This window comes from Podarcis liolepis, assembly GCF_965112155.1.
Source record: "Podarcis liolepis genome assembly, chromosome: 11".
Taxonomy (NCBI): domain Eukaryota; kingdom Metazoa; phylum Chordata; class Lepidosauria; order Squamata; family Lacertidae; genus Podarcis; species Podarcis liolepis.
The window spans coordinates 25,218,598-25,245,892 of record NC_139565.1 but is presented as its reverse complement, the minus strand read 5'-3'; the positions used below and the strand labels follow the sequence as shown (position 1 = coordinate 25,245,892).

At 40.5% G+C, this 27,295-nt stretch overlaps 1 long non-coding RNA gene across 1 annotated transcript; it reads right to left on the bottom strand.

Annotated features, from left to right (window-relative positions):
* Positions 1 to 4,398: 4,398 nt before the first annotated feature.
* Positions 4,399 to 25,718, bottom strand: LOC310688373. The gene is made up of 3 exons (XR_014516905.1): positions 25,575 to 25,718; positions 5,680 to 5,792; positions 4,399 to 4,457 (listed from the first exon to the last, which is right to left on the bottom strand). It is a non-coding gene; the product is annotated as an uncharacterized lncRNA (long non-coding RNA).
* Positions 25,719 to 27,295: the final 1,577 nt, after the last annotated feature.

Below are 27,295 nucleotides of genomic sequence, written 5' to 3'. Positions count from 1 at the left end.
GATGATGTGTTGCTTCCAACCTTCTCTAAATACCAAACTTCGTAAAAAGAAGGGGGGAAAGCCTTATGTTATGTACCTGTGGTCATGACATCTGGGAAGTCTGAGCATCTGTAAACTCTGAGCAAGACAATCTTACAGTTAAATATGGTAAAGGTAAAGGACCCCTGGACGGTTAAGTCCAGTCAGACTTGACTATGGGGTTGTGGCGCTCATCTCGCTTTCAGGCTGAGGCAGCCAGCGTTTGTCCGCAGACAGCTTTCTGGATCATGTGGCCAGCATGACTGAACCACTTTTGGTGCAACGGGACAGTGCATAGGATTGTGTTTCTGCATGCAGAAGTGGATCTTTAGCTGTAGTTAAGCTTTATTCACAGAATCCACTTATGGGTATGGCTTACACAATTAAGACAGTCACTCTTTATACAGAGATCTGCATGCACTTGTGTCAGTGGATCCACTTTGCTTCCCTGTGGGGAGGAGGTGGACAGCATGGCCACCCACTCTCCTCCGGGGGTGGGGGACTTAGTCCCCTGTTGTCCGGGGGATCCTGGCCACATCAGCGACTGGGCAGCCAATCCGCTGGCTGGGTGTGTGTGGCTGTGACCATTTAAACGGAGGCGTGAGCCAGAGAGCTTCCTCTTTGGCTCGCTTCCTCAATCATTGGATCTTCGCCACTGCTCTTAAGCAAAGTACTTTACATTTACATATGACTGAGCACTTTACACATTCATAAATTGGATGTTCAAATAAAATCTTCTGAAACAAGCCTCCAAAAAGCTTTCCCCCCTTTAAATATTGTGTGAACTGCCCTGAGACCTCTGGGTGTAGGGCGGTATATAAATTCAATAAACAACAACAATAACTTGTTCTTAGGTAAGGGATGGGAAAATCAGGTAAAGGGAATACCACAACACAAAATTCTTGAAAATCAGATGTTGCCGGGTGTATGCATGTGATAAATCTGGTTGTATTGGGTTCAGGTAGGTAGCCGTGTTGGTCTGATGCAGTAGAAATATATATTAAAATTTTTAAAAAATGTCTAGTAACACCTTAGAAACCAACTAAGTTTGTTCTTGGTATGAGCTTCCGTGTGCGTGCACACGTTTTCATATACACTGAAACAGAAGTCACCAGACCCTTATATATAGTGAGAAAGTGGGGAGGGGTATTACTCAGAAGGGTGGTGGGAATGGGTGATCGGCTGATAGGTGTGGTAAACCTGTTGACGACTGTTAACGACTGCAATTGATCTTACAGAAAAAAAGCAAGGGGTGAGATGGCCAAAAATTGCTTTATCATGTATAATTAGATAAGAACATAGATGGTCATATTGAACATAGATAAAAGATTGCACCTTTGAATGAAAAGGTTAGCTATGATTAAGAGTAAGGCAGAAAATGAAAAATTGAGAATTATGTATCATTTTAGAGAAGGGAAAGCCAAAAAGAGCAGTGTCTTTGCTCCCAAATTTAGCATCCTACCAACAGGGGGCTCTATAGTGCTAACAATTCTGAAAATCATAGGAAGATGGAAGTGACCAGACCTAACAGTTCACTAGAAGAAACTATTCACACTATCATAATCTATTTTTTAATAATTGCATTTTAGGTGTCAGTTTTGGATTTTTGATCGTCTACGTACAGAAACACAACAAATTACAGTTTAAGCATTCACAAATCGCAGCATACAAAATGCATTCGTGATATACAGTTTTATTACCCACTTAATATACAGAAATTGTCTCTCTGAGTAAGCTAATGTTAATTTTGCTTCTACTAATTATCTTATGGTAAATTCAGTTTTAATGATTACAGGCTTCCCTCGGAGCAGATGTTTCCGGAACAGTTTAGTACTTGCATTATCTGGCCCTAAACCACTTTTATAACAGTGGGTAACGTACCATATTTTCCTGGAGTCAGTTATAGTAGAAAGCTTTCCCACAGCTGGCTTTTAGAACTCCCACCATGAAAGGAAAGTGGCCTCTCTTTCTATTGATTTGCTCATCTATTGAATTTCCATCCCCGGCTGTCATCTATGCTAATCAGCCGCAGAATATGAAGGTGGAATTGAAATGGTGTTAGAGCAAAGTCAATACTCCTTCCATAGTATCATCTTGGACACCAGAGCTCAAGCGCCGGTCCTTAATACTATGCCAATTTACATAGTTCTACAAGTTAGATGTAAAAACTACTACTAGAAAAGCCTGGATAATTATCTTGATTTTGTTTTTTGATGGTTTTACTATTGTTGATAGGTACCTACAGAACTAAAGCAGTAAACTGGTATGGTGTGAATTTCAATCTGGATAAATAACTTGCTGAGAAAGCCTTAAGTAATTGTTATTTATTATTATTTATGTATATATCTATCATTTACATATACACCATACATACACACACACACACATATGCGCACCAAATGGCTTTTAAGTAGTTTACAACTAAAAAATCAATACATAATTAAAATACAGTGGTACCTCAGGTTAAGAACTTACAGTAATTTGTTCTGGAGGTCCGTTCTTAACCTGAAATTGTTCTTAACCTGAGGTACCACTCTAGCTAATGGGGCTTCCTGCTGCCACTGCGCTGCCAGAGCACTATTTCTGTTCTCATCCTGAAGCATCTGTAACCCGAGGTACCACTGTACAAAGTAACAAATCTACAGGGCATTAAAACTTCCCTAATTCTAATTATATTATATTATATTATTATATTGTAATTATCACAATTTTAAATAATTTAATAATAACAATTTAAATGGTTGAAAAACAGTCAAAACTATGAAATCTGAAGTTGAGATCAGAAAAATGCTTGCCACAGCAGATGTCCCTTCAGGAGCCCGCAGAATGCCAACACTGATGGGGCTTTTCAAATTTCAGCAGAAAGAGCATTCCACCACACTGGTGCTTCCAGTGAAAAAACTCTTACCTTTATGCATTACCACAAGCCAATAATACTTGGGCCATGGCAAAACTAACCAGGTTTAATTAACTGAATGCCTTGCCCTTAACAGGCAGTGAAAAGGAAGAGTTTTTTCAGGTAACCTGGCCCAGAGTTATCTCAGACTTTGCATTGGCTCAGTGACTAATAGTCAGCCAGTATAGATCCCTCAGCATTGGTGTGTTATGTGCCTGATAAGGAGCACTATTCCCCTGCGATGATCTGCACCAGGTGCAGCCTCTGAATAAGCTGCAAGGGAAGTCCTACACAGATTGCATCCAAATGTGAGGTTACTAAAGTATGTGTCACAGTGGGCAAGTTATCCTTGTCCAGGAAAGGGTACAGTTGATGCACTAGCCCAAGCTGGTGATAGACAGTCTTCACCACAGAGACCATTTGGGCCTCCATGGACAAAAATGGCTAAACGTGCCAAAATGTATAAGACAAGAACTAATGAGTGCTGCAAGTGTAAAGAAAAGGAAGGTATTTTTTACCACATGTGGTGGACTTGTAAAGAGATAAAAGCTTTCTGGGAAATGATATATAATGCGTTAAAGAAAATGTTGAAAAATACTTTTGTTATAAAAAAACCCAGAAGCCTTTTTACTGGGTATAGTGGGTGAAATGATACCAACATCTGTGGCAACAATCCTTTTAGCCCAAAAATGGAAACAGCAAGAAGTACCAAGGAAAGAAGAGTGGCAGGTGAAGATGATGGACTTTGCAGAACTAGTGAAGCTGATGGGGAAAATCCAAAACCAGCAAGATCAAGCATTCCAAAAGGACTGGAGCAAATTTATATACGATATCTGAAAGATTAGTGTAAGCAATTAACATCACTAGCAGGGTTGTTTGAAGACTTGTAATGAGAAATTCTCCACCTTTCTATATTTATTTAAATTTTGAGTCATTTTGTAATGTGTGTAATTAGAATTGGAAAACGTACAAAATGCAATGATATAAAGGTTAATTTTGAAAACCATGAGGCAGGAGGGAAGGAAGTTGATAGGCTCTAAAGAGCCAGGGATGTAAAGTGGAGTGTTATGATGTGAACATATATTATAAAATGGAAAATAATTATCTATCTATCTATCTATCTATCTATCTATCTATCTCCAAGAGACCTGTTAAATTGTGTGCCTGCTCTTGCAGAGGGAATGCAACCCTATCTATAACAGGCAGAACCCCAAGTTCTGGAACTTGAGACCCACTTACCCACAATATATCTGCCTTAGCAGGATTCAGCTTCATCTAGGCTATTTCTGATGTTGACTGTCAGGTTTTAGTTCTTATTTCTCATTACAATGGTTATGTTATGCCCATCTACCCTGTTTTACATTGTGATGACCTACAGCATAAGCAATAAGTTTAAAGTGACTTGAATATATTTCTTATATTTTTAGCTCGATGAAATTTAGCAATAGTTTTTTTAAGGATATAAAAATGATGTTACCTGGTCCTTTTTTCCTCCCCAGCATCAGGAGGCTCAAATATTTTGCATCCTCTGCTGTACGATGGCCTAGATAAAGGATACAAATAATAACTCCTCAAAAACCGGCTCTGCCCCCCCATTTCAACTGTGGATGAATTATGGATATCTTGTATGCATAAATAAACCCTTATTCTACAAAGGAGCATTTTGTACATTTAAATTAGTTGCAATTCATCATAAACCACCCTTTGGAAACTGAGCTTGCATGGAGTTAAGTAACAGGTCAAGAAGCCTGAACTTAATTGCTGACATGTATTTTAAAGTTACTTAATAAAGACATAAAATCAATGAACATGTACAGCATTATACAGTGGGCCTCAATCACCTATTTTTAATCCATAAATTCTATTCTGTCACTGTCTTCTGGGACCATTCATGCTGTATACATACATTCTTAAACAGACATATTTGGCTCTACTGAAAACCCACAAATGAGGTATGCTGTAGCTTAACTCGCACCCCAGTATTCTGAAGCCATCATATTTGTACAAAAGCCAATCTGTATTGTACATAAGCCCCTCTGAAGTCAACAACATAGCTGATCTCAAATTCAGTAAAGTGATCAGTAAAACGACAGTAGGTTTAATTCAGCTTAATTCCAAGAATTGCAGTTTAATCAAATTGCTCATTAGTGCATTTGATTCCTCCATTCAATTGCCTTCTCGTGCTTTTCAGTGTGGTACCTTAAATCTGCACAATGCATTTATTTTTAGATCCTTATGAACTAGCAAGTGCAGAAATGACAGCTTTTGGACACAACAATGAAAAACTCATATTTGCTGTGCGATAGATACATAGAGTCATAGAATTGTAGAGTTGTGAGGGACCCTGAGGAGTGTCTAGTTCAATCCCTTCAATGCAGAAATATGCAGCTGTTCCATACAGGGATCAAACCTGCAACTTTGGTATCATCAGCACCATACTCTAACCAACAGAGCTATCCTGGCTGTTATCAAATTCTATTGCCCATGTTGCAGGGGCTAATGGAAGTTGGAGTCCAACATCTGGAGGGCCATGTGATTCCCACTCCTCAAAGTACTGATAGCTTATACTAGACATTTCATTGAAATGATAAATGACAGAATTTCACATGAATCCATGGAGAGGAGCAAGATCTCTTGCCCCACACCAAGCCTCTGTATGTTCAGTACAAAGCTGTATGAACATACAATTGTATGCTCTGTTCAGATCTTTTGCTGAATTCAGAGTTTTGGGAGTCAATGCAATTGTATCCTAGGAGAAAACTTACCCAACTTTTTCTGAGACACTCCTCATTGCAACTTGGTGCTATGCCGAATGAAGGGAAGCACATTCTTCTGTTTGCTGTGGAGTTCAGAGATGCATATTTTGGCATAGTGAGAACTGAAAATGAGAGAGCAGAACAAAATAATCTGGAAGCTATTTATTCTAATATAGCACAAGGGAAAAATATATGGATGGGCTCTGGTTGCTTTACTCCTTGTTAGTACTGGTTCTTATCTCTCCTCTACTCTCTAGAGTTTTCATTAAGGTGGTTCTCGCTCTGTCTTCCTTGAAAAGTCTCTGAATCTTGTTTGAAACAACTAAGCTAGAAGGCATTTCTTTTCCCCACTAATGGGAATCATTTGCAGGCCACCGGGATGGGAGCACCCCACACAATTAATCATATTTTGTGTATTCCCATGTTCTTTGGCAAGAACGGTCTTTCCCTGCACACAGGAAATTTGTTTGAGTGTATCTGTCACTGCAGATTTTACTCCCACCTGAAGTCATTAGCCTTGGATTGTGAAATAATGTTTTCTACAGCAAACAACCTTTATGTCACAAGGAGGACTATGTCTCCAGGATGGATCAGGTGGAATTAATGAATCCTGGGGAACCAGCTGTCCACTAAGGATTACATTTTTTTCTATTAAGGAATATAATACAAAATACACACATTGCCGCATGCTGTTCTTGCATGACTAACAAGAGCATGTCCCATAATCATAAAACCATACTTAGTAGGTTTTTAATTGATTAACGGCTTGATCCCAATACTTGCTGTGACCAGCATATTATTATCCATCATTCTTATAGCTTTTAGAAGCTTCACTCATTTATCCAGGCTCTGTTCTGGAAGTTGGAGAGTCCAGCAACCCAACCTGCCAGTAACAGACAGCTTCTGGATCTCGATTTACAAAGTCTCATAAACCTGGTGTGGTAAACCTAGCAGCCGAGTAGACCATTCTACTGAATTAAAATGGCAGAAGAGGACAACAGGTGTTGATTGTCCCCAGTACCTTCCAACTCTAGCATACATGATTTGGATCACTGTCATTCTGTTACATCTGTAAACATGCTCTAGATCAAAAACAGGCTTGTCTGTTTTAGTAAGGAGGGAAGATGGGCATCAGGAAGTAGTACAAAACAATGCATTCCAGCTGGACTGTCACTAAGACCTTGGAAATATGCTTAGGTTGCCTAGATGTTGATGTCAATTGTGCATTTATCCTCACTACAGCTCTGTGAGTTAGATTAGACTGAAATAAGGTGACTTTTCCAGTTGAGGAGGGATTTGAATCTGGAGTCTCCATCATCCACACAGTACTCTATGCACAGTATCAGATTTGCATCCCCTCCCCCCAGCATATAATAGCTTTGGCATCCTAAAAGTTGCATCAATTTAACACCATAAGAACATCACAAAATTATCTGAGCATCACCTTAGCATTTAATATTGGCTCTTGTCCATGTTGCTAGATTCAAGGAGGGTTAACGGGTACTGCTAGGTTTAGTGCCTGAACCACTATGGAATTGGTCTGATTTGTTGTGCCCTAATTCCTTAAAGAAGAAACAGCTTTCTCTCTTTTCTGTTGCCTCTATTTAACCTTTCAGGCTTGTATGTTAGCTGTTAGCCCATCTGAAGTTAGGGATAGTCAGATATCAAACAAAGAACAGCATCCTGCTTAATCTCAATGAAGTCAATGCATAGTCCTAGGATTGTTGGCGTGGCCCACAGTAGTGTTTCTCTTATCCGTGTGACTGTGGACTCAAAGGAAAATAATCTGAAGAGGCCTTATGTGAGATTTACATGATACAATCGTAGCTAGAGATGTGTGAAACATGCTTAGCTTTCACTCATCGAATTGAAGATTTTGTGGTTTCCCTCAGAATTCCTCAAATGCTTAGCCTGGAGAGGAACTTCCACATTTGCTTTGAATTCCATGTGAATTAGATGTCTGTGGATGTTCAGAACTCCCCAGATGAATTTATGCTAATATTACCGAAACTCTTTTTGGCTTCCCTCAAAATCCTCCAGATGTTTTCGTGAGTGGAATAACAGCTCTGCACCCCTCAAAAAAAAAAAATCACTTTAGGAGAAACTTTTCCAGCAAAGCAAGTCACAAGGGCAGGGGCATCACACAGAAGTAACTGTGCAGACTACATCAGAGACTACACACCATTATCGTGCTCCCCTAATGCTTACACATTCAACACACATCAGAAGGAGTTCCATGCTTGAAGCAATGGGTGTGTAGTGCTCCTCTAGAGGAGGAGGGATGCTGGCCCAACAGGGTCCATCCTCTTGTGGAGAAGTTCTACATGAGGAGAAACCAGGGCCTTTATTTTAGCCAGAATTTGCAGGAACTAAGTTCCGGCCCCTCTCAGGTAGGCACCATTGCCATTATAAAAGAAAAAGGGAGGCCTTCATGGTGAGTTCCAGGATCTCTTTTCCTAGAAAAATAGCACTGGTGAAACGCTACATTGCTGGCCCAAACTAGCTCACTGACTGGCAGCAGCTCTCCAAAGTTTCAGATAAGGAATCTTTCCTAGTCTTGCCTGGTGATGTCAGAGATTGAAGCAGATGTTTTACCACTGAGCTGCAACACTTTCCCATCATCATGTACCTAGAACTCACAGATACAGTGGTGCCTCGCAAGACAAAATTAATCCGTTCCGCGAGTCTCTTCGTCTTGCGGTTTTTTCGTCTTGCGAAGCATGGCTATTAGCGGCTTAGCGGCTTAGCAGCTATTAGCGGCTTAGCGGCTATTAACGACTTAGCGGCTTAGTGGCTATTAGCGGCTTTAAGAAAAAGGAAACAAACTCGCAAGAACTCGCAAGACATTTCGTCTTGCGAAGCAAGCCCATAGGGAAATTCGTCTTGCGAAGCGACTCAAAAAACACAAAACCCTTTCGTCTAGCGAGTTTTTCGTCTTGCGAGGCACCACTGTATCAGGGGAAAGTCACTACTGGTACAACAGAAGGGTAGGTGACTTGATTGCACAGCCCCCAAACCCAGTCTTAAGATTGTTTCTAAATAAATTAATATTAATAATAACAACAATAATAATAACAATAATAAATAAGTTTATTTAGACCCCGCCCTCCCCGGCCAGAGCTGGGCTCAGGGCGGCTAACACCAGTAAAATTACAGTAAAAACATAATGGGGGGGGGACCCAATTTAAAATACAGATTAAAATACAATTTAAAATGCAGCCTCATTTTAAAAATTGCCCATAGATCAAAACCATAAGGGGAGGAGAACATAAGGGTCAGACTAAGTTGTGTGAACCCTCTTATTCATTTCCATCAAGAAGGAGGTGGTTTGAAAAAAGTAAACTCCAGTCATGGACAAGGTTTTTTGCTGCTGTGAACTCCAAACCACAGGTTGGGTAGCATAATGTAAAGAAGTGAATTTGGCCACACATAGTTAATAAGCCTTTTGTTCACAAACAGCATCAGTTCTAAGAAAGAAACAAATGAGAAGTAGAAGATAGGGTGCAGCAGAAGGGGAGAAGAAACAACTCCATGGAAAAGGGGGTGGAAGTCGACAAAAATAAAAATTGAAAATTTTTTTTTCTGTATATGTTAAAAATGTTGAAACCGAATAAAATATAATTAGGGGGAAAGAATGGCCACTTATTGTACCTCCTCAGTGACCTGTGGTTGCGGCCTGACGCAGCACCTCCCTCGATGCTTTGACACGCTGCGCCATTTTGAGCACAGCATGTCCTCCTCAGCCCTCATGGAGGCTCAGGTGTTCCCGCCAAACCCACTGATTCAAAATAACGTGCCTGTGGTGGCATTAGGGGGCATGGCTTGATGAACAGACCTGAGTGGGGCAAGCTTCACTCTCTGCTCAGCAACTATAATTCCCAGCTGACCCTGCCCTAGAAGAAGCAGCAGCATTTTGGTATTTGTATGACTGAAACTTCATCAAAAATTCCTTTTAGTGACGCACTAGCTTAGCATAACCTCTCTCTGGGAGAAGAAACTTGCCTTTTATCTTCTCCTGCCTGTGTATTAGCATTATTGCCCAGGAAAACTGTTGACTCGGCTATCAAAAGATTTCTCCCAAAGAACATCAACGTGTATGCACAATAATCCTTACTCCTGAGCATGTGTAGAGGGCTACTTGCTCTAAATCCATACACTGACTGAACTGCAACTTGGGGGGGAGGGTGTTAACGTCTCTCTCACTCCCTTTTTCTTTCTGAATATGGAGATTCAGCGAACAGTAATCTCAACATTGACTGAGGATTAAGTAGATGGTGAGAAAATGGAGAGCCCCTTGTACCCAGCAGTCCTTATAACTGCTAATTTACTGCATGATGCTAATTAAATGAAGCTGGCTTCATAATAGGAGTGTATGGTGTCTTGAGTAGGAAAGCTGTTAACATAATTATATCTGTTACACAGGGGGTGTAGCAGATTGCAATTATTAGAGAGCTGTGTGCATTTTGGCTACTTTACTTATTGTTGTTACATTTGGGGCTTGCTTTTAAAAGCTCGCCATTCCCAGATATCATATAAACTCTGCATTGAAAGCTTTTCCTTTTTTTCTTTCTAATTGCCCCATGTAAACCTTTTTTCTTTAAAAAAGAACAAAAAACCCCTTTCTCTCTCCTGCTCAGCTTCCAACTGCAAGTCATTTTTAACCATTAAATTGAAAGAGGTGATTGTGGGCAACTTGTCAAGTTGAGCTTACCACAGCCTTTACCTTGGAAACTACGAAATATTTAAGTCACATGTTGGACTCTGCATTAAATGTTTGGGCTGTGGAAACAAAATCAGGTGCTCAAAATTCTACAGTGGGCTGCCACTCGATCACCCGAAGGTTCAGTTAACTTTATTAGCACTCTACTTTTCCCAGAATCGTCATTTTCATAGGCTGTAAAACGTTCCAGAACCTATCCGTCCTCCTGAACACGGGACTTCAAATGCAATTTCAACACAGCAAAGCTCAATGACAAAAACAGGCAGATCTGGGTTTCAAATCTCATCCTACACTTCACAGAAAGAAAATAATAATTATGGGATAATGTTCACGGTGGAAGAGTGTACAAGGCAGTAAACAGCTCATGCAGTGATTACAAACACTGAAGTGGTACTAAAGTGTTTAAGAGGCTTGCTGAGAGTTTTGGTTGTGGATCTCAGATCTTAGACACACACAAAAAAACCTTACAAAACTGTTGAATGGGTAGTATACAAAGCATACTTTTTCTTAGCCTTTGAGGTGAAGAAGACACACCTTTTCATACAAATTTGCAACTCTCCTCTCCCCACTCCATCCCATTTACTGTCATTTCATCCTGTTTCCTTGGTATTCTAGAGTTTGAAGGGACCTTGAAGGTCAGTTGGTCCAAATTTCTGCAACACAGGCATCTCAACTAAATCACCCATGATCAATGGCCATCCAACCTCTGCTTCCAAGCTTCCAAGGAAGCCCATCACCATCTGAAGGAGTCTGTTCCACTGTCAAACAGCTCTTATTGTTAGAAAGTTCTTCCTGGTGTTTAGTTGGACTCTCATTTCTTGTAACTTGAAGCCATTGGTTTGAGTCCTGGCCTCCAGGAGAAAACAAGCTTGCTCCATCTGCCACGGTTTCACCTTCTCTAGGATTTAAAAACCTTTTCTCCTTTACTTTCCTCCCACATTTTCTCTTGTCCAGCTCTTCTTTTATTACTTGCTTATGTCAGTATTTAATCTGCCCTGTCCTGAAGGCTGTGGCAGGAAAAGGCTTAAACCAACAAGATCAAAACACCCATTAAATATGAAATATGCTATGTTATTAATTAATTAAATTTTCCTCTGCTGGCTTAACCCATTAAAACTCAGCAGAAAGGAGGCTTTTTATGTCTAGGCTCAGGGCCAAAATATATGAGGCAAGCAATTCCACAATTCTTCCTCCTAGGTTGTTTTTTCCCCCAAAAAAAATAATGAATAGCAGCCATGCAGGACTTAAAATTGGAGTCAGATAACTACAGTAGCTGTGTAGTGGCTACTGAATCCCTCCCGCCATTTGTCCACTCAAAATCCTCTACTCCCGCACTGACATGCTTCCCATCCACAGGTGAAGAAGGATAAAAATGGGAATCACTTATGACGTGGTTATAGCACTGGGGAGAAGCAGATGGATTTTGAGTGGATAAACAAATGAAAAAGTGAGTGGTGAGGGACTCTGTGGCAGCCATCAGGGCTTGGTTGTCTCTACCTATGTTGCTCCATCTTCTTCCCCTAGGAACTTTAATAAGGCAGTTGTTTCCAGTGGAAGAACTGTGAGGGGAGAGTAGCTGGGACAACTCAACCAGATGGGTATGGTGGTATTATTAAGGAGCTGCTTATAGACTTGACCTATTGGTACGCTCCATGCTTAGGTAAGTGTTTGTGTCTGTTAAACGAACTCTTAATAGCTGATTTTTTTAATGTAAAAGTGATATTGTATGCCACATTATATAATTGTATTACAGTACTTAGACTCTCATGTTTGTGTGAACAGCTCTGAGCACAGATTTGTTTGTGGAAAATGTGCAATATAAATAAAATTATGGTAGTAACAAGGTCAGTTAATCTGACCATTCAAACACAAACACACACATCACACTGGCCATTCAACCCAAATTTTAGCCTCGCTCAGCTTCTTCTTTGTTAAAAAACAAAACAAAGTTCCAGGTGAAATAATCACTGAATTGCTTGTCCCACCGATTTTAGCAATCAGAATAATGAATTGGGAAAAGATGCATTTAGGTTTATAAATCAAAATTGGCATCTCTAAGGCATAGAACACAATGCCAGAAGACATGCCTGTCATGAGACAAAGGTCCTTGAGAGCAGAAGAAGCAGTAAGGCCTACAAGGCCTACACAATCATTCAAGCCTAAGCCTGTTAACTGTTAACAGCAAACTGCTAAGTCACTGTGTCTCGTGACTCATCTTGGGTGATGACTCCTTCTCCCTATATAAAAGTAGCCAGCCTCTCTATGTGCCTCACTCAGTGCTTGTGTGTCTCAGCCAGTGTGTGTATCTGTATTGTTGTTGCTATGTAAAGCTAAAGCAGACAGGGTGGCTCCAGGAATCTAGTTAATCAGTAACTAAGACTATGCCTCTGTGAAGAGTTAGATAGCTGCTATGAGCACTCTGTGTATGCTCTTTAAGTAGGCTATTTCTGAACAAGTTTATTTTCTTCAGTAAAGTTTTATACTGTTTATGAAGAAGACTCTGCTTTGATTAATTTACCGCTGTGCGACAATGCCAGTACTAAGGCATTGGTATCATGTGCTTTTTGTAAACCTTGCCCACTAGGGAGCTGCATTCTGCACCAGCTGAGGCTTTCCAATATTCATCAAGGTTGCTTCACGCAGAGCACATTATAGTCCTGCCATTATCTTGTGTTCACTCCATTAACTTTAGATCTACTGTCTTTATCAAGTGAGGTTTCACTTGATCACATGGATTCTTCTTAGGGGCTTTTCAAACTAAGCCCATCTCTCGCTTCCTTCATGTGCAGAATTATCACGCATAGAAGTGGAGAAATTACTGTCAGTCCTTGGAAGACGGAGTTAAATGTGAAAGCTGTGGTTTCCCTGCCATCTTTGGCTCCCAATGGAATTGAATTTAAAAGACAGTGATAGACAGCAATGGGTGTGCACTTGGAGATGGGGGCTTACTAGTCTGATGGCACAGGGAATGGACAAAGCAGGAGGCCATGGGAGGAGAAGCAAGAGTATGTAGCTCTCTAGCAAAGTGGGTGGAATACTGGAGTGGTGGACTAGAAGCATATATCTAAGGGCTTCAGTTCACTTGCAACCCTGGTTGGGTTAGGATGTCTACTGGGAGCTCTCCCTGGTGCTGAAACAACTGACCTGCCTTGCTCTACCCCAAGGGTTCCTCCTCAGGGTACAGTTGTAGTCTCACACTTTATTTATTACTTTGAATTCTTACGGTCTAGTCTTCAACAATGCAAGCCGTGTATTACCATGAAATTGCAAGGTGACATTGTATTTAAAACATCTTTTGATGTTTTCAGTAAAAAGTAAGCAGGAAAATCATTTAATCTGTATAAACAATTATTCAGTAGCATCACATTATACTGGCTCTAACATAACTCTGGGGTTAATAATAATAATAATAATAATAATAATCCAACTTCTGAATATATAGAGGACCACGTTTTCTTCTTTTCTACTTCATCAGTCAGTGTGGTATGACCATATTTGTTCCTGACTGTGCGCCTTTATGGTTTTAACTATTAGAATTCATCCCATGCTGGTAGCTAATATAATCATGTAATCTAATCCATCAAATATAATTTTTCCTATCCTCAGTCATACTAATGGTGCCTCCCAATTTAGTGTCATCAGCAAAGTTCATTGGCACATACCTACTTCCATCTCCAAGGTTTTTTAATAAAAATATATGGCTAGAAGAGTTCCCAAGGGTGATTCTTTAAGCACTCTCTCCAACTCAAAAGTGTGCCCTTCAGCATAACCCTCTCTCATCTGTCTTTTAACCAGCTTCTTATTCATTCTGCTATACGTTTAGTAACCCCACCCCATCTTTTTTTTATTTTGAGTAGCTATTAAAATTTGTCAGTTTCTTGTCTGAAATCCCATCAGACTAAATTGACTGCACTTTCTGTGCCTTAGCGGGGGGGGGGGGGGAGAGAGAGAATTATTTTCTTTTTAAAAGAAAAGATTTCCAATTACCTTGGCATGATCAACCTTTTGTGAAATCATACTTTGTTACATCCTGTGATAAATCACATCGTACCATGTTTTCAGTAATACTTTCATGTAATTTTTGATGCCGTGCATTATATTTCATTGAAGATGCATTAACAAATGTGTGATTTTACCTGAATTAGTTCTAGTCCGTTTTCTGGGTCAAGGTGCCACAAGCACTTCATTCCAACCTTGGACCTGAAGATGGCTTGTTGCATCCTATGTTTTAAGCTCTCACAAATAATTCCATGTTCTATTCCCAGGTTGACTTCTGGGTTTCCTTCATTTGCTCCAAAAAGCTTACAATGGCTTAACTATGGTTTCCCTTCCAGAAAATTCAGGAGCAAATGCGCTTAGCTGTATTGGTAGAATCATATTATGTGTCCTCAGATCATTCTGTGGTTCATCCTTTGAACAGCAAAAAGGCACACAGATACTGCTCCCATACAAGCAGCTTTTAAAACTCACCTTGAGTTTCAGAAGCAGTTGAAAGAAATTCAGCTGCTCTTCAAGAAAGTTTCAGAGCTAATTCAATGAATCATGGTGCCCTCCGAAAATACTTTTGTTTGCACATGGAGATGTAGATATGAATAATGCAAGTAATCTAGTATCTGAAAACTGTATTAGGAATATGACAGCTTTGGGTGGGTGGGGGGAGCTGTGAAAAGTAAGCCGAAGGCCCCTTCTATAATTGCATACCCAGGCAGCTCTACATTTGAGGATCAGGACAGCTGTTCTTTGATCCCATTAGTCCAGACATGCAACAACAACAACAACAACAACAACAACAACAACAACAACAACAACAAAAACCTTTAGGTATCTAAGCTGAAAATGTAGAGGAGACTCTGCTTGCAGGAATTGCAGACCCTCCAAGTGTCCCTATTTTCCAGGGACAGTCCTGGATTTATAGAAGCCATCCCAGTTTCTGATTTGATCCCGCAACGTCCCGTTTTTCCTTAGGACCTCCCTATTTTCATTGAAGAAATGTTGAAGGGTATGGTAGGACGTCCCTATTTTCATCGGAGGTTATAGAATTATGCCATCCCCGAGCCATGGAGATAAGTAACTAAACAACCTTTAGAAGACATTTGAGGGCTACCCTATATATAGAAGTTTTTTAATGTTTAATATTTTATTATATTTTTATGTTGGAAGCCACCAAGCCAGATAGGAGTGGGGAATAACAACAACAACAACAGTTAGACATCCCTATTTTATTAGAGAAGTGTTGGAGGGTATGCAGTTGGTCTAAAAAGCAAGATCATATCGTAACCCTTTGAGCAATTCTGTAACATACACCCGACTTTCTGATATGGATTTGAGAGCTTTCTGTAGAATAATAATGATAATAATAATTTATACCCCGCCCATCTCGCTGGGTTTCCCCAGCCACTCTGGGTGGCTTACAACAAAATATTAAAATACAATATTCTATTAAACATTAGAACAGGGGTTGCCAAGCTCTTTGGGCCAGTAGGCTCATTTGGATTTCAGGAAAGTGCCTTAGGTGCCAGTCACAAAATGGCTGCTGTGGGGTGTAGCATAGAACAAATGGCTGTCACATTTAAAAGAGAAAGAGAGACGGAGGACCAAAATTATGTAAACATGCCCCCCCCCCCATCAGTGGAGGGAAAGGCATCTGCATCAGCCATGAACATGCTCACTCACAGAGAGAAGTTTTCAACATTCCTTCTCTAAAGCAATGGTGAGCTTTCAATCCTGGTATCCAATGAAATGTGGGCACATTTAATGGGATGTGTTCTATGCAGGAAGACCTGAGTCACTGTGCATACAGAAAAGGCATTAAATGATCAAGCACATCAGACAAAGCTTTCCCATCTTCTCGCATCATTTCAAACAGAATGCTTTTCAAAAGAGGCAATTCACATGTGCGCTGTGAGTCATGTACCATCAAGAGATACATGCACGTGTGAATCCGCCTTAAGCCTATAAGAATATGAGAGTAGTGTTGCTTGACAAAGACTATTTCGGCAATTGTTAACAGCCAAGAAAGGGTGAAATTGAATTAGTAAAACATCACTTCAGATTTCTTGGGGAGGGGTAATAATAAAGTATGCTTCTTTCTGTAATGTAGGGAAAGATGATGTTAACCTATTACACTTTCTGGACAAAATAATTTGTAGTCAGCTCTGCTACTTGTAAGTGCCTAATTTATTTAAATATACTGTATTGCCAGTGTCTCATTCAGCTTAGATGAGCGTAAGCATTTATCCTTAGATTGATTGTGCTTAGTTCAACGTCCAAGGTTGAACTAAAGCTCACCAATGCATCTGAATTCCAATTCTTAAGCCAGTTTTGGACTACTACTGTAATTCCAGTATAATGAAGTGATAAAGAAGATTAATGAGAGTTACTTTGCAGCCAAGAAAGACAAAGCAAGGGAGGGAGGTGGGGATGGGGTCATTGATTGACCAAGAACTAAGAAGACTGAAGTGTGAAGGTTGCTGGAAGGCACGTTGCAACACAAAGCAGTCTCTCAGATGGTAATGCTTGTTAATAATCATAATGATCTGGTTAACAAATGAAGAGTTACCCATGTCTAATTATTGTTGTAGAAGGCGAGTATTAACAAATGGAGAGGTACCCATTTTTAATGACTGTTGTAGAAGTATTGGCACCAGAGTCAGAGTAACTATCTAAGTAGGGCTATGAACACATTAGCAGCTTAAAGCACGGCCAGGTTTTTCCTCGTCCCTGCTGTGTTTCAAGTGATCTTTATACACTGCTGGTGCACATTATCTGATTTGTTTCCCCATCCGTATAACCACCCTGAACTCCAGTTCAACGAAGCTGTCATCTGCGCATGTGCAACAGCTGTCTTAAATGTGCACACTTCAGCTTAAACACAGCTTACGTTTTCAAAACATATGGAAACAGGCTGAGGGGGACAGGGAATGCTCAAATCAGAGTATTTCTCAAGAAACTTCAAGATACATATGGGTTGCAGCTTACGTCATGCTGTACTTGGTGTTACATAGACCAGATCCAGGCACTCTTGGAGAAAAGAAGAAGAGTTTGGATTTGATATCCTGCCTTTCACTCCCTTTAAGGAGTCTCAAAGCGGCTAACATTCTCCTTTCCCTTCCTCCCCCACAACAAACACTCTGTGAGGTGAGTGGGGCTGAGAGACTTCAAAGAAGTGTGACTGGCCCAAGGTCACCCAGCAGCTGCATGTGGAGGAGCGGAGACGCGAACCCGGTTCCCCAGATTACGAGTCCACCACTCTTACCCACTACACCACACCAAAACTGATTTCCTAGATTCATTTCAATGGGGTATAGGTCTGGTTTTGGCACAGAAACTGCTTTGGTGGCCCGGTATGATTACCTCTTTTGGGAGAGAGACAGGGGAAATGTTTCCCTGTTAATTCTCCTCGAACTTCTCAGTAGCTTTCACTGCTATTGACTGTGAAATCCTTCGGGAGCAGCTGACTGATTGTGGCATGTCTTTGTGCTGGTTCCAGTCCTACTTTGATGGTTGCTCCCAGATGGCGATGCTTGGGGAGTGCTCTTCAGCCCCATGGAGCTTTCAATGTGGGGCCCCTCAGAGTTTGATTTTATCCCCCATGCTCTTTAACAGCTACGTGAAACCACTGAGTGGGACCATCCAGTGTTTTTGAATATGTTGTCAACAATATGCTGATGACACACAGCTCTACGTCTCCTTTACATCTGCAGGTGTGGCAGTGGATGTGTAGGAACGTTGTCTTGCCTCAGTAATGGACTGGATGAGAGCCAACAAACTTGATCCATTTAAGGAGGTTCCACTATCTCCTTCCCTCTCTTCTCTCTCACAGACTTCATTTCTTGTTTCAAACCACATGCAGTTTTCCCTCGAGAGCACCTCTGTCTCTGGCCAGCTCACTAGCATTAGAAAAGTATTTACTAGCCTGATAAGTAACTCTGGGGGTTCTATGTTCTGAATAGGTATTTCAAAGGGACGGGTGGGAGCGCTGGATTAATAACACTACCATGTGAGTAATGAAAGAGACCTTTGAAGCTCACAACAATTGTGCGCCCACATAGAAATCTCAAGTGTTGTCCATGCCTTACTGGAACACAAAGTCCACAACTCCATGAGTGTAGTGTAAGCTCACATAACTTTTCTGCAGTACAGTGTATAAACAAGAAGAATAAGAAGAAAGATCCGGCACAAGTGAATATGGAGATCCTATTAATTAATTTACCCAAAGTTGCATTACTGTAGTGACAGCCTACAGACAGCTAAGGAACTCTGCTGTAAAATCCCAGTGGAGTGGAATTTTATTCAGAACTCACTGTAGAAGTGGCTGATGAAACTGTCCGGGATTAGCAGGTTTGTAATGCCATCAGTCTAAAATGTCTATTTATAGATTAGGGATTGGTGGTGCTGGGGAATTTACAATTCTTGATATCAGAAGTTTCTGGACCTACACTGTGCCAAATCACCATTTTATTGCTATTTGAATACCTTTGTGGTTTTCTTAAGAAGGATATTATTATTTTTATACCCTAAAATGTAACATATCTCAATGTTGTGTTTTGTTAGCTGCCAAATTTCAGCCTCAAAACAGGGAGGGACCTGCCATCTGTTTACCTGTTCAGCATTAGATATTCACCCATAAGTCTATAGGTTAATGGAGGATTCGACTTCCCTCCTGCCGAGAATTCCACATTCTCGAGCAGGTGATTTAGATTCATTTAAAGTCCACTGACTTGATGCCATTTCAGCACAGTTTATTAGTTTATGAAGCTGAACAAATAAGCCTTGTAGAACAAAGACAAAGAGCAAGGATTTTCTTGCAAAAGCAGTGGATCAAGAGTTTAGCGATTGCTCCGGCTACTGGCAACAAAATACAAAACACTTCAGAGGACCTCGCGAATAACAGGTTGACTGAAAATGACTGCTCTGTTCCAAGGCTGTAGCAGATGTTTGGAAAAGGGAAGCATTCCCTCTCTCTAAAAGAGCAGAAATATATATTGCCATTTAGAAGTTTGTTAATTCTCTCCAGTTTTGAGGACACACCATAAGTGATCATAGAGTTGAAAGGGACCCAAGGGTCATCAAGTCCAACCGCCTGCAATGCAGGAATCTCAGCTAAAGCATCCATGACAGATGGCCACCAAAGAAGGAGAGGACATAACCTCCTGAGGGGGTCTGTCCCACTGTCGAACAGCTCTTACTGACAGAAAGTTTTCCCGTGTGTTTAGTCGGAATCTCCTTTCTTGTAATTTGGTTTGGGTCCTACACTCCACAGCAGAAGAAAAAAAGCTTGTTCCCACTTCCATGTGACAGCCCTTAAGATATTGAGATGCTAAAGGCAGGTCACCAAAATACACATGTATAAATAGATGAATAAAATATATGTACAAAATTGCTTTGGACTGAGCAAATTTAGTCCATCAGGTAAACTAAATAGCCCTTGATATGCCTCTGCTTTGTAGTATTTTGACTACTGAAATTCTAGCTTACGCCATGCAATGGGCTCAAAGTGCAATAACTAAAATAATAATAATAATCTGCATAAACCCAAGTAAATAAAACATGCCCTACCAAAGTCTCATCGCCAATTAAAAGCTCAGTTTGAAATATTGGCCCTTCATCTTCTTGCAAAGCATTCTACTGTTACCAATTAGCAGGTTCAGCTACCACCCAGATTGCTATATTTCTATACAGGATGTCACACACATCTTCGAATGTACCAATACAATGATCTATCCTAGTCTCTGGTTTAATGGCAATGCTGATTCAATTGAGTGTGACTTTGAATTTAGTCATCTTGCTCTACCGCACAGACAGCACACAGACAAGTTTCCCTCAGCTCTGCAGAAATTAACCACACACTTCCCTTCTTTTATAGATCCCAGATATACAATGCTCATTAAAAAGTGTAAGGCATTTGCCTTACATTTTTGAAGCAGTGCACTCTTCAGAGTTGCCAACTTCTCTACTGTCCCCCTGTGCTTTTAACCATATCATAGCTTTGGGACCAGGATATCTGAGAGAACATCTTATCCGCTAGGTGCTTGCCCTTTCACAGCAATCATCTGTGGGGCTCTCCATATGTGTCGGAGGTTTGTTTCATGAAGTCATGGACTGGGTCCTTCAGTGCTGTGAATATGTTGACTGAGAGTCAGTGTGGCATTATGGTTAGAGTGTTGGACTAGGACCTGGGAGAGCAGGGTTTGAATCCCCACTCAGCCATGAAGCTGACTGGGTGACCTTGAGCCGGTCACCATCTCTTAGCTTAACTTACCTCACACAGTTGTTGAGGGATGAAATGGGAAGGAGAACCATGCACACCACTTTGAGATCTTTCAAAGAGAGAGGTAGTATATAAATGTAACAAAGAAGAACAAAAGGCAGTGTCAGAATTCTCCTGGGAAAAATGCTTTTATTTGCTTTATTTTTATTGTTGCCGTACACTGCTGTGGTATATGCTAATGTTTAAACGTAAAAGGACCCCTGACAGTTAAGTCCAGTCGCGAACGACTCTGGCGTTGCAGCACTCATCTCGCTTTACAGGCCAAGGGAGTCAGCGTTTGTCCGCAGACAGTTTTTCCGGGCCATGTCACCAGGATGACTAAGCCACTTCTGGCACAATGGAACACCAACACCAGAGCAGTGCACGGAAACACTGTTTACCTTCCCACCGGAGCAGTGCCTATTTATCTACTTGCACTGGCATGCTTTTGAACTGCTAGGTTGGCAGGAGCTGGGACAGAGCAACGGGACCTCACCCCATCACGGGGATTCAAACCGCTGACCTTCTGATCAGCAGTGGTTTAGACCACAATGCCACCCACGTCCCTGCTAATGTTTAGGGGCCTATAAATATTCCAATAAATAAATTATGTGCGGCTCCACTTCCGGAAAAACTTAGAATCATAGAATTGTAGAGTTGGAAGGGCCCTGAGAGTCATCTAGTCTAACCCCCTGCAATGCAGGAATCTCAACTGGTTACATGGCAGATGCCCATCCAACTTCACTTTCTGATTTCAACAGATGGTAGTTAAACCTATGAGAGCAAATCATATTTTCATTCCTGCTAAAACAACAGATTTTCTTTTATTTAACATGGTTGTTGTGTGTTTATAAAACGTATTCCCCTGGGAGTGAGTAAACTGCTTGCTAAACCCCAGATATGCTCTGGGCCATTTTTTTCCAAGCGCATCTTTAAACATGCATCCCAGCCTTCACATACGACATTCTTTCACCTTCCAGAACTGATGTTTGGATAAGCAGATTTGGACGGAGGTTTGCAGCTATTCAATATTTACCCATAAGGGCCCGTTTATGCATGCAGTTCTGGATTTAGTTAGATCTCTGCTCTTTGAAGCAGTGACCTGAACCCATGTATCACTGGGAAACTGCATTTGCTATTTCCATCCTCAGAATTCATGAGAGAATTAAATTAATACAGAATTTGGCCTCCGAATCAGATGCCTGCCTTTTTACTTCTAGTAGTGGAAATGCATCTTGCCTTCGAAAAACCTAATCAGAACAACTAATCCCCTTCCTAGTTTCATAACAGTTTCATATCACTGAATAGTACTTGTACTTGTGCTTTATTTTGCCACAGTTGCTAAGGGAACAGCGTGTCATTAAACAGAAAACTCTGCCTTAGAAGCAGACTAGAACAGAACACAGAACAACATGCAGCACAGAGTGGTTTATACCTGACCTTTCTAAAAGATTTCTTGGTTTTAAAAAAATTAATAAGGTATGCTCCCTATTCAGGTCTATAATGTCATTCTGTTTCCTTTTCACTGTATACTTACTCCCTTGGGATCAGCTAAATAATATTGTACACCAGAAGAAATAAGTTAATGACCCGAGAAATAACTTATTGAAGTTAGCTTGACACAGCAGTTAACTTCAAGAAACTGGATAAAAGGGGGGTTGGTCATCACTGGAAGATTTTTACCAACCTATCTCAACATGCAAAATACAGGATTCACATACCCTCCAACATTTCTCTGATAAAAATGAGGACTTCCTATTCTGTCCTCATCTTCATCATCATTTTATTATTTATACCGCACCCATCTCACTGGGTTGCCCTATCCACTCTGGGCAGCTTCCAACATATATAAAAACATAATAAAACACGAAACATTTCAAACAGGGCTGCCTTCAAGTGTCTTCTAAAGGTTGTATAGTTATTTATCTCCTTGGCTTGGGTGTCACATAACTCCATACCTTCTGATGAAAATAGGGACATTTTAAGGAAAAGTGGAACATTCTGGGATCAAATCAGAAACTGGGATGGCTTCTGTAAATCTGAAACTGTCCTTGAAAAATGGGGACACTTGGAGGGTCTGGACTCAGGCCTTGTTAATGATATCATCCCATTTTCCTTGTTCCTCCCAAACCTTTGTCAGAAAATAAAATATTATGGAGGTGCATCATGGATCATTTACTCAAAAGAAGTAAACACGAACACATGCCTCTCACACACTGTGATATATGTCTGCTTTTCTCAATGTGGGAATGAATATTCTCACCCAAAGATTTCACATACATGTTGCCCTACATTCTTGATTCTGTAAATATTTCCTGAGTGGGAATTATAATGGCATTTTGCACAGCTAATGTCTGCTTCAGTCGGTGTACTTTCCCAGATCTAATGTTTATAATATATACCACATGCCTGCTTCTAACAAGATATACACATTTATGGAAGCTCACACTTTTCTGAGTGCCCCGAAGCTGCCCTTGGTGAAAGCTGGAGAATGAAAGGGAGAATTAGAAGCCACCTGTATGTTGCCTCGATCACTGGGCTATTGAACATCTGCCATAATTATGTTTTGGCAGGCAGGCCTCCAAAGCATCCCTATTCATGGAGGTACTTCAGTACTTAAGCCTCATCAAAGTAAATGCATATCTGGGTTGGAAAGGATTTAAGCACGTGATTAAGTGCTTTCTTGAATCATGACTTATTGTATTTGATCATCCATGGTAAATGGAGGTGAATTAAACTTAGCACTATTTATTCAAGGTGATTTGAGTCATTGCATCTGAAAACACAGACACTGCTGAGTAAAAGACAACTTTGTATCACCTACAGAAGATTGCATTCCCTCCATCTGCCTTTCTTTGTCCTGTTAGGGATGTTTCTTCCCCATCCCCGCTCCTTCCTTCATTTTCTCTAATGGTCACTGGAAGTCAGGGGATGTTTCGCTACAATTTTCTCCTTCCTTCACTAGTCTATTCCAGATACCTTCAAATATTGCAACTTTTGAGTACACTTCCATGGCAAGCAATTCTACCTTATGCATGTTTACCTATTGTCCCACTGTATTCAGTGGAGTTTACTTTTTAGCAAGTGTGTGTAGGACTGCAATATGGGAACTGCAGAAGCTGGTCTGTGAGGGTAGGGATGGGGATCCCCAGGCCTGGAAGCACCTCAAGAGTTTCCCAAGGCAATGACCCTCTCTAGGCTACCTGCTTTTTCCCCAGGTCTCATTCTTCACCAGCTGCCTTCAGATGTCTTCTAAAGGTTGTATAGTTAATTATCCCATTGGTTCAGGGGGCACATAACTCCTTACCCTCCAACATTTCTCTGATGTAGCGGGACATCCTGGGATTAAATCAGAAACCCTGGGTAGCTTCTGTAAATCTGGGACTGTCCCTGGAAAATAGTGACACTTGGAGGATCTGATTGCAGATGAGGTGCCTGAGATTGCGATTATGGCTTCCCTGAGGACACCTAGCCTGGATGTCATGATGAAGTGAGAATAGATGCACACCTCATACTCTGAGCTACTGCACTGCATCAGTTTTCAGCAGTGGTCCTCTGATCAATTTACAGTTGCCCTTGACACACTGGGTCTTTTTCAAGTCAATAAATTATTCCCTTGAAACCAGTTTGGAGATTTGTCTCTCCCCTTTTGCTTTTCTGCCATTTTTGGTGTTCCCCTCCCCCTCTCCCCCCCACCCCTTCCTGATCGATTAATAATATCCTTAGCAAGATGTAGCTATTCTTCCCATAGGAAGGAAGAAATTGAACACATATCCAATTATCTGTCCCAAAAGTAGACAGAATCTACCCAAAGCATTGGACACGGCAAGTACAGAGTAAAGAAAGCAAAAAGGGGATAAATATTGAATTGCAATAGGCTCTGTATCTTCAAGGCTGTCATAGGTCACTAAGGGATTACATAGATAGCAGTGTCACAAAGGTGTAACAGCAATGACAATGCACTAATCTATGCTTTAGGCAGCCCAGTGGCCTTAAACGAAGAGGGACAATCAGCTGAATTAAAATTCAAGTCACCTTTATCACCTATTGGAGATTTTTCACTAGGACCAGGAACCAAAACTGTCATTTTCCTCCCAGGGCTGTTGCTTGCTTTCATTGAAAATATGGTGACAGCCTATAGTTCATTTGCAAGATGTCTATTTGCACAATTTAAACAATTGTGATTTGAAATAAAGTCTACCCAGATCAAGTTAGGCATACAAAATATAAGTGACATAATGAATATCTCGAGGCATAAGATCTCATTGAGTTATTACTTCTTCATCCCTCTACCTCCTCTATCTCCCTGTCTTTTTCTGATATCACAAACAAACCCATTATCTATATTCTTCAGCAAATAAAGGATAAAGTGACTTATCAGAAAGTCTCTCATTGTGATGTTTACTGTTATCAATCAGCAGCTTTCACTCCATTTTATTTGATTTAGATACATAGTCCTTGTTTTGAAGAGACATTATCATTCTGCTTTAGGCTCAAAATTGTGCTTCTGCCTGTAGATTATTTTTGTTTTTTGCTGCGGAATGATTAATTCTTATGTTCTAAACTATTGTCTTTATAATTTTCTCTTTTGTGAGCAAAATGGGGGAGCAAACAGAATGAACACGACAAAAGATTTTAAAAAGAAAAGCCAGACATATAAAGCATTTTAACAATGGATGAATCATATCTACCACAATAGAATAATTGACATTTATTACAAAATACTTAGCTTAAAACGGAAGGAGCAAAGCTGATAAATAAGAAGTGCAAAGGTGGCACGTGGTATTAAGGAGCAGAAGATAGAACAAGCTCACAAGAACAAGTTAGCTGATCTATCATATTGTAAATTTATATTTATTTTGGCTTGTACACCATGCTAAATCTCTGGTTCATAGTAGAGAACAGCAAAACTTAAAAGACTGGAAATGTAAATACCTTCCTACTCCATATGAGCAAGCCACTCAATCCCTGCCAAATGGAAAGGTTTAGTCTTAGACTGCTTCCAAAACATATTCAGATTCAGAAATCAGATGAAGCTCCAGGGAAAGGATGCTCTAATCTTCAGGCATGGGTCATATCCCGCACATGCAAAAAAAGAGTTGTATTTAACCCATGAGGTTAGTTAGAAATAAACACACACATGCTAGACAAAAATATTCTAGAACCGCATCATACTAAATAATTCCTGAATTGTCTCATGTAGAAACCACACTTTGTACTTAGGTGCATGTTCACACCATCACCTGGAACATTATGGGGGATAGGAGTTAGATTCCAAGGCTGGTGTGGCACTGGAGTGTGGCACTAGGTGTCTGGAAAACACCTAGCTGGGAAAGTGGTAGAAGACAGGCAGATGTTGAGCTGGCTTACCTTCCTTGCCTCCTTAGCATCTTTTCTTTGGCTGTCTTCTGTCAGGACTTCCTGCTCTCCTTGTCCAGGTCTCTGCTGCAAAGAAACCAAAAATTTATGATGGAAATACCATTGTACTGCCTTGCCCTTCCAACTGGTTTTAATTCCAGCTGACGTTAATCACATTTGTTTCCTCTTGCACAATAGGTAGCTGGGAGGCTTGTATTTACCAGCACAGTGGAGAGCTTGCCTCAATCCTGGGGTGGTTTGAGGCATCATACAGAAGGCACAGTTAGATGGCCTGAGGGTTGGAGCTGGTTCATGATGTGAGGAGATGTTTCTAAATAAAGGGGCAGAGGGAAAGAGGCACCCAATACATCACTAGTTTTGGATTTTGGGTTTTTTAACTATCTTGCTTTAAGCAAGATGCTTCCTCTCAGCTCAGCATCTCATGACAAAATGGAAACATTGTCCAGTTTGATGTGCTCTTTTGAAGATTACCAACATAAGAAGGAAAAAACATTTTTTTTATTTCAGAGTAGGCTTTGAAACATCAACAACAGACTTCTATATTCACAGTCCTCCTATTCTTCTGACACATACTGAAAACAGGGGAGAAAATTTGACAGCCCCAGGGCTGGCTTACTGATTTTCCCTCCCTTTGGACAAAGACTCCAACACTTTGAATTTGGTGGTCTCCACCCTTGGAATCTTCCACCATCACTGTAGGGTTGCTTTCTCTATCAAGTAATAGTCTGGTGCTTAATCTTAAAGAAAAAACAACTTTCGAAGGCTGTTTTTTTTCTTTTTTTACTGATCTTTTAGATGCTATTTTAACAAGTAGTTATATAACTTAATCTGGCTCAGTTTTTAATACTTCATATTACTGTTTTGCTATTTTATACATATTTGGTGAATCAGTGACTTGATTGTTGATTTATGTGGCTGCTTTGTGAGATACTCTGGGAACCCTTCGGAGTTGAAGAGTCAGACAAAGAAATATTGAATAAATAAATAATAGAGTCAGAGGCAATCAGGGTTGTGGTTATTCCAAAGTAGGAATTTTGTCACTATAGCTTTGCAACTGAGACACGTTTATTCAACAATTAGCACGGCTCATTTTGCATTTTATGTTACATTGATACTCCATTCCCAAAGCTCCCCCCCCCCCGTTCATCACTTTATGTCTTTATGTCCTCTTTGCTCTTCTAATTTTAAAAATGACTCTTTTGCTGTGCACTGTAATTTCACTTGAGAACTGCCATCAATTATTTTACATTGATTATTGTCTAATTTGGCTTATTCTG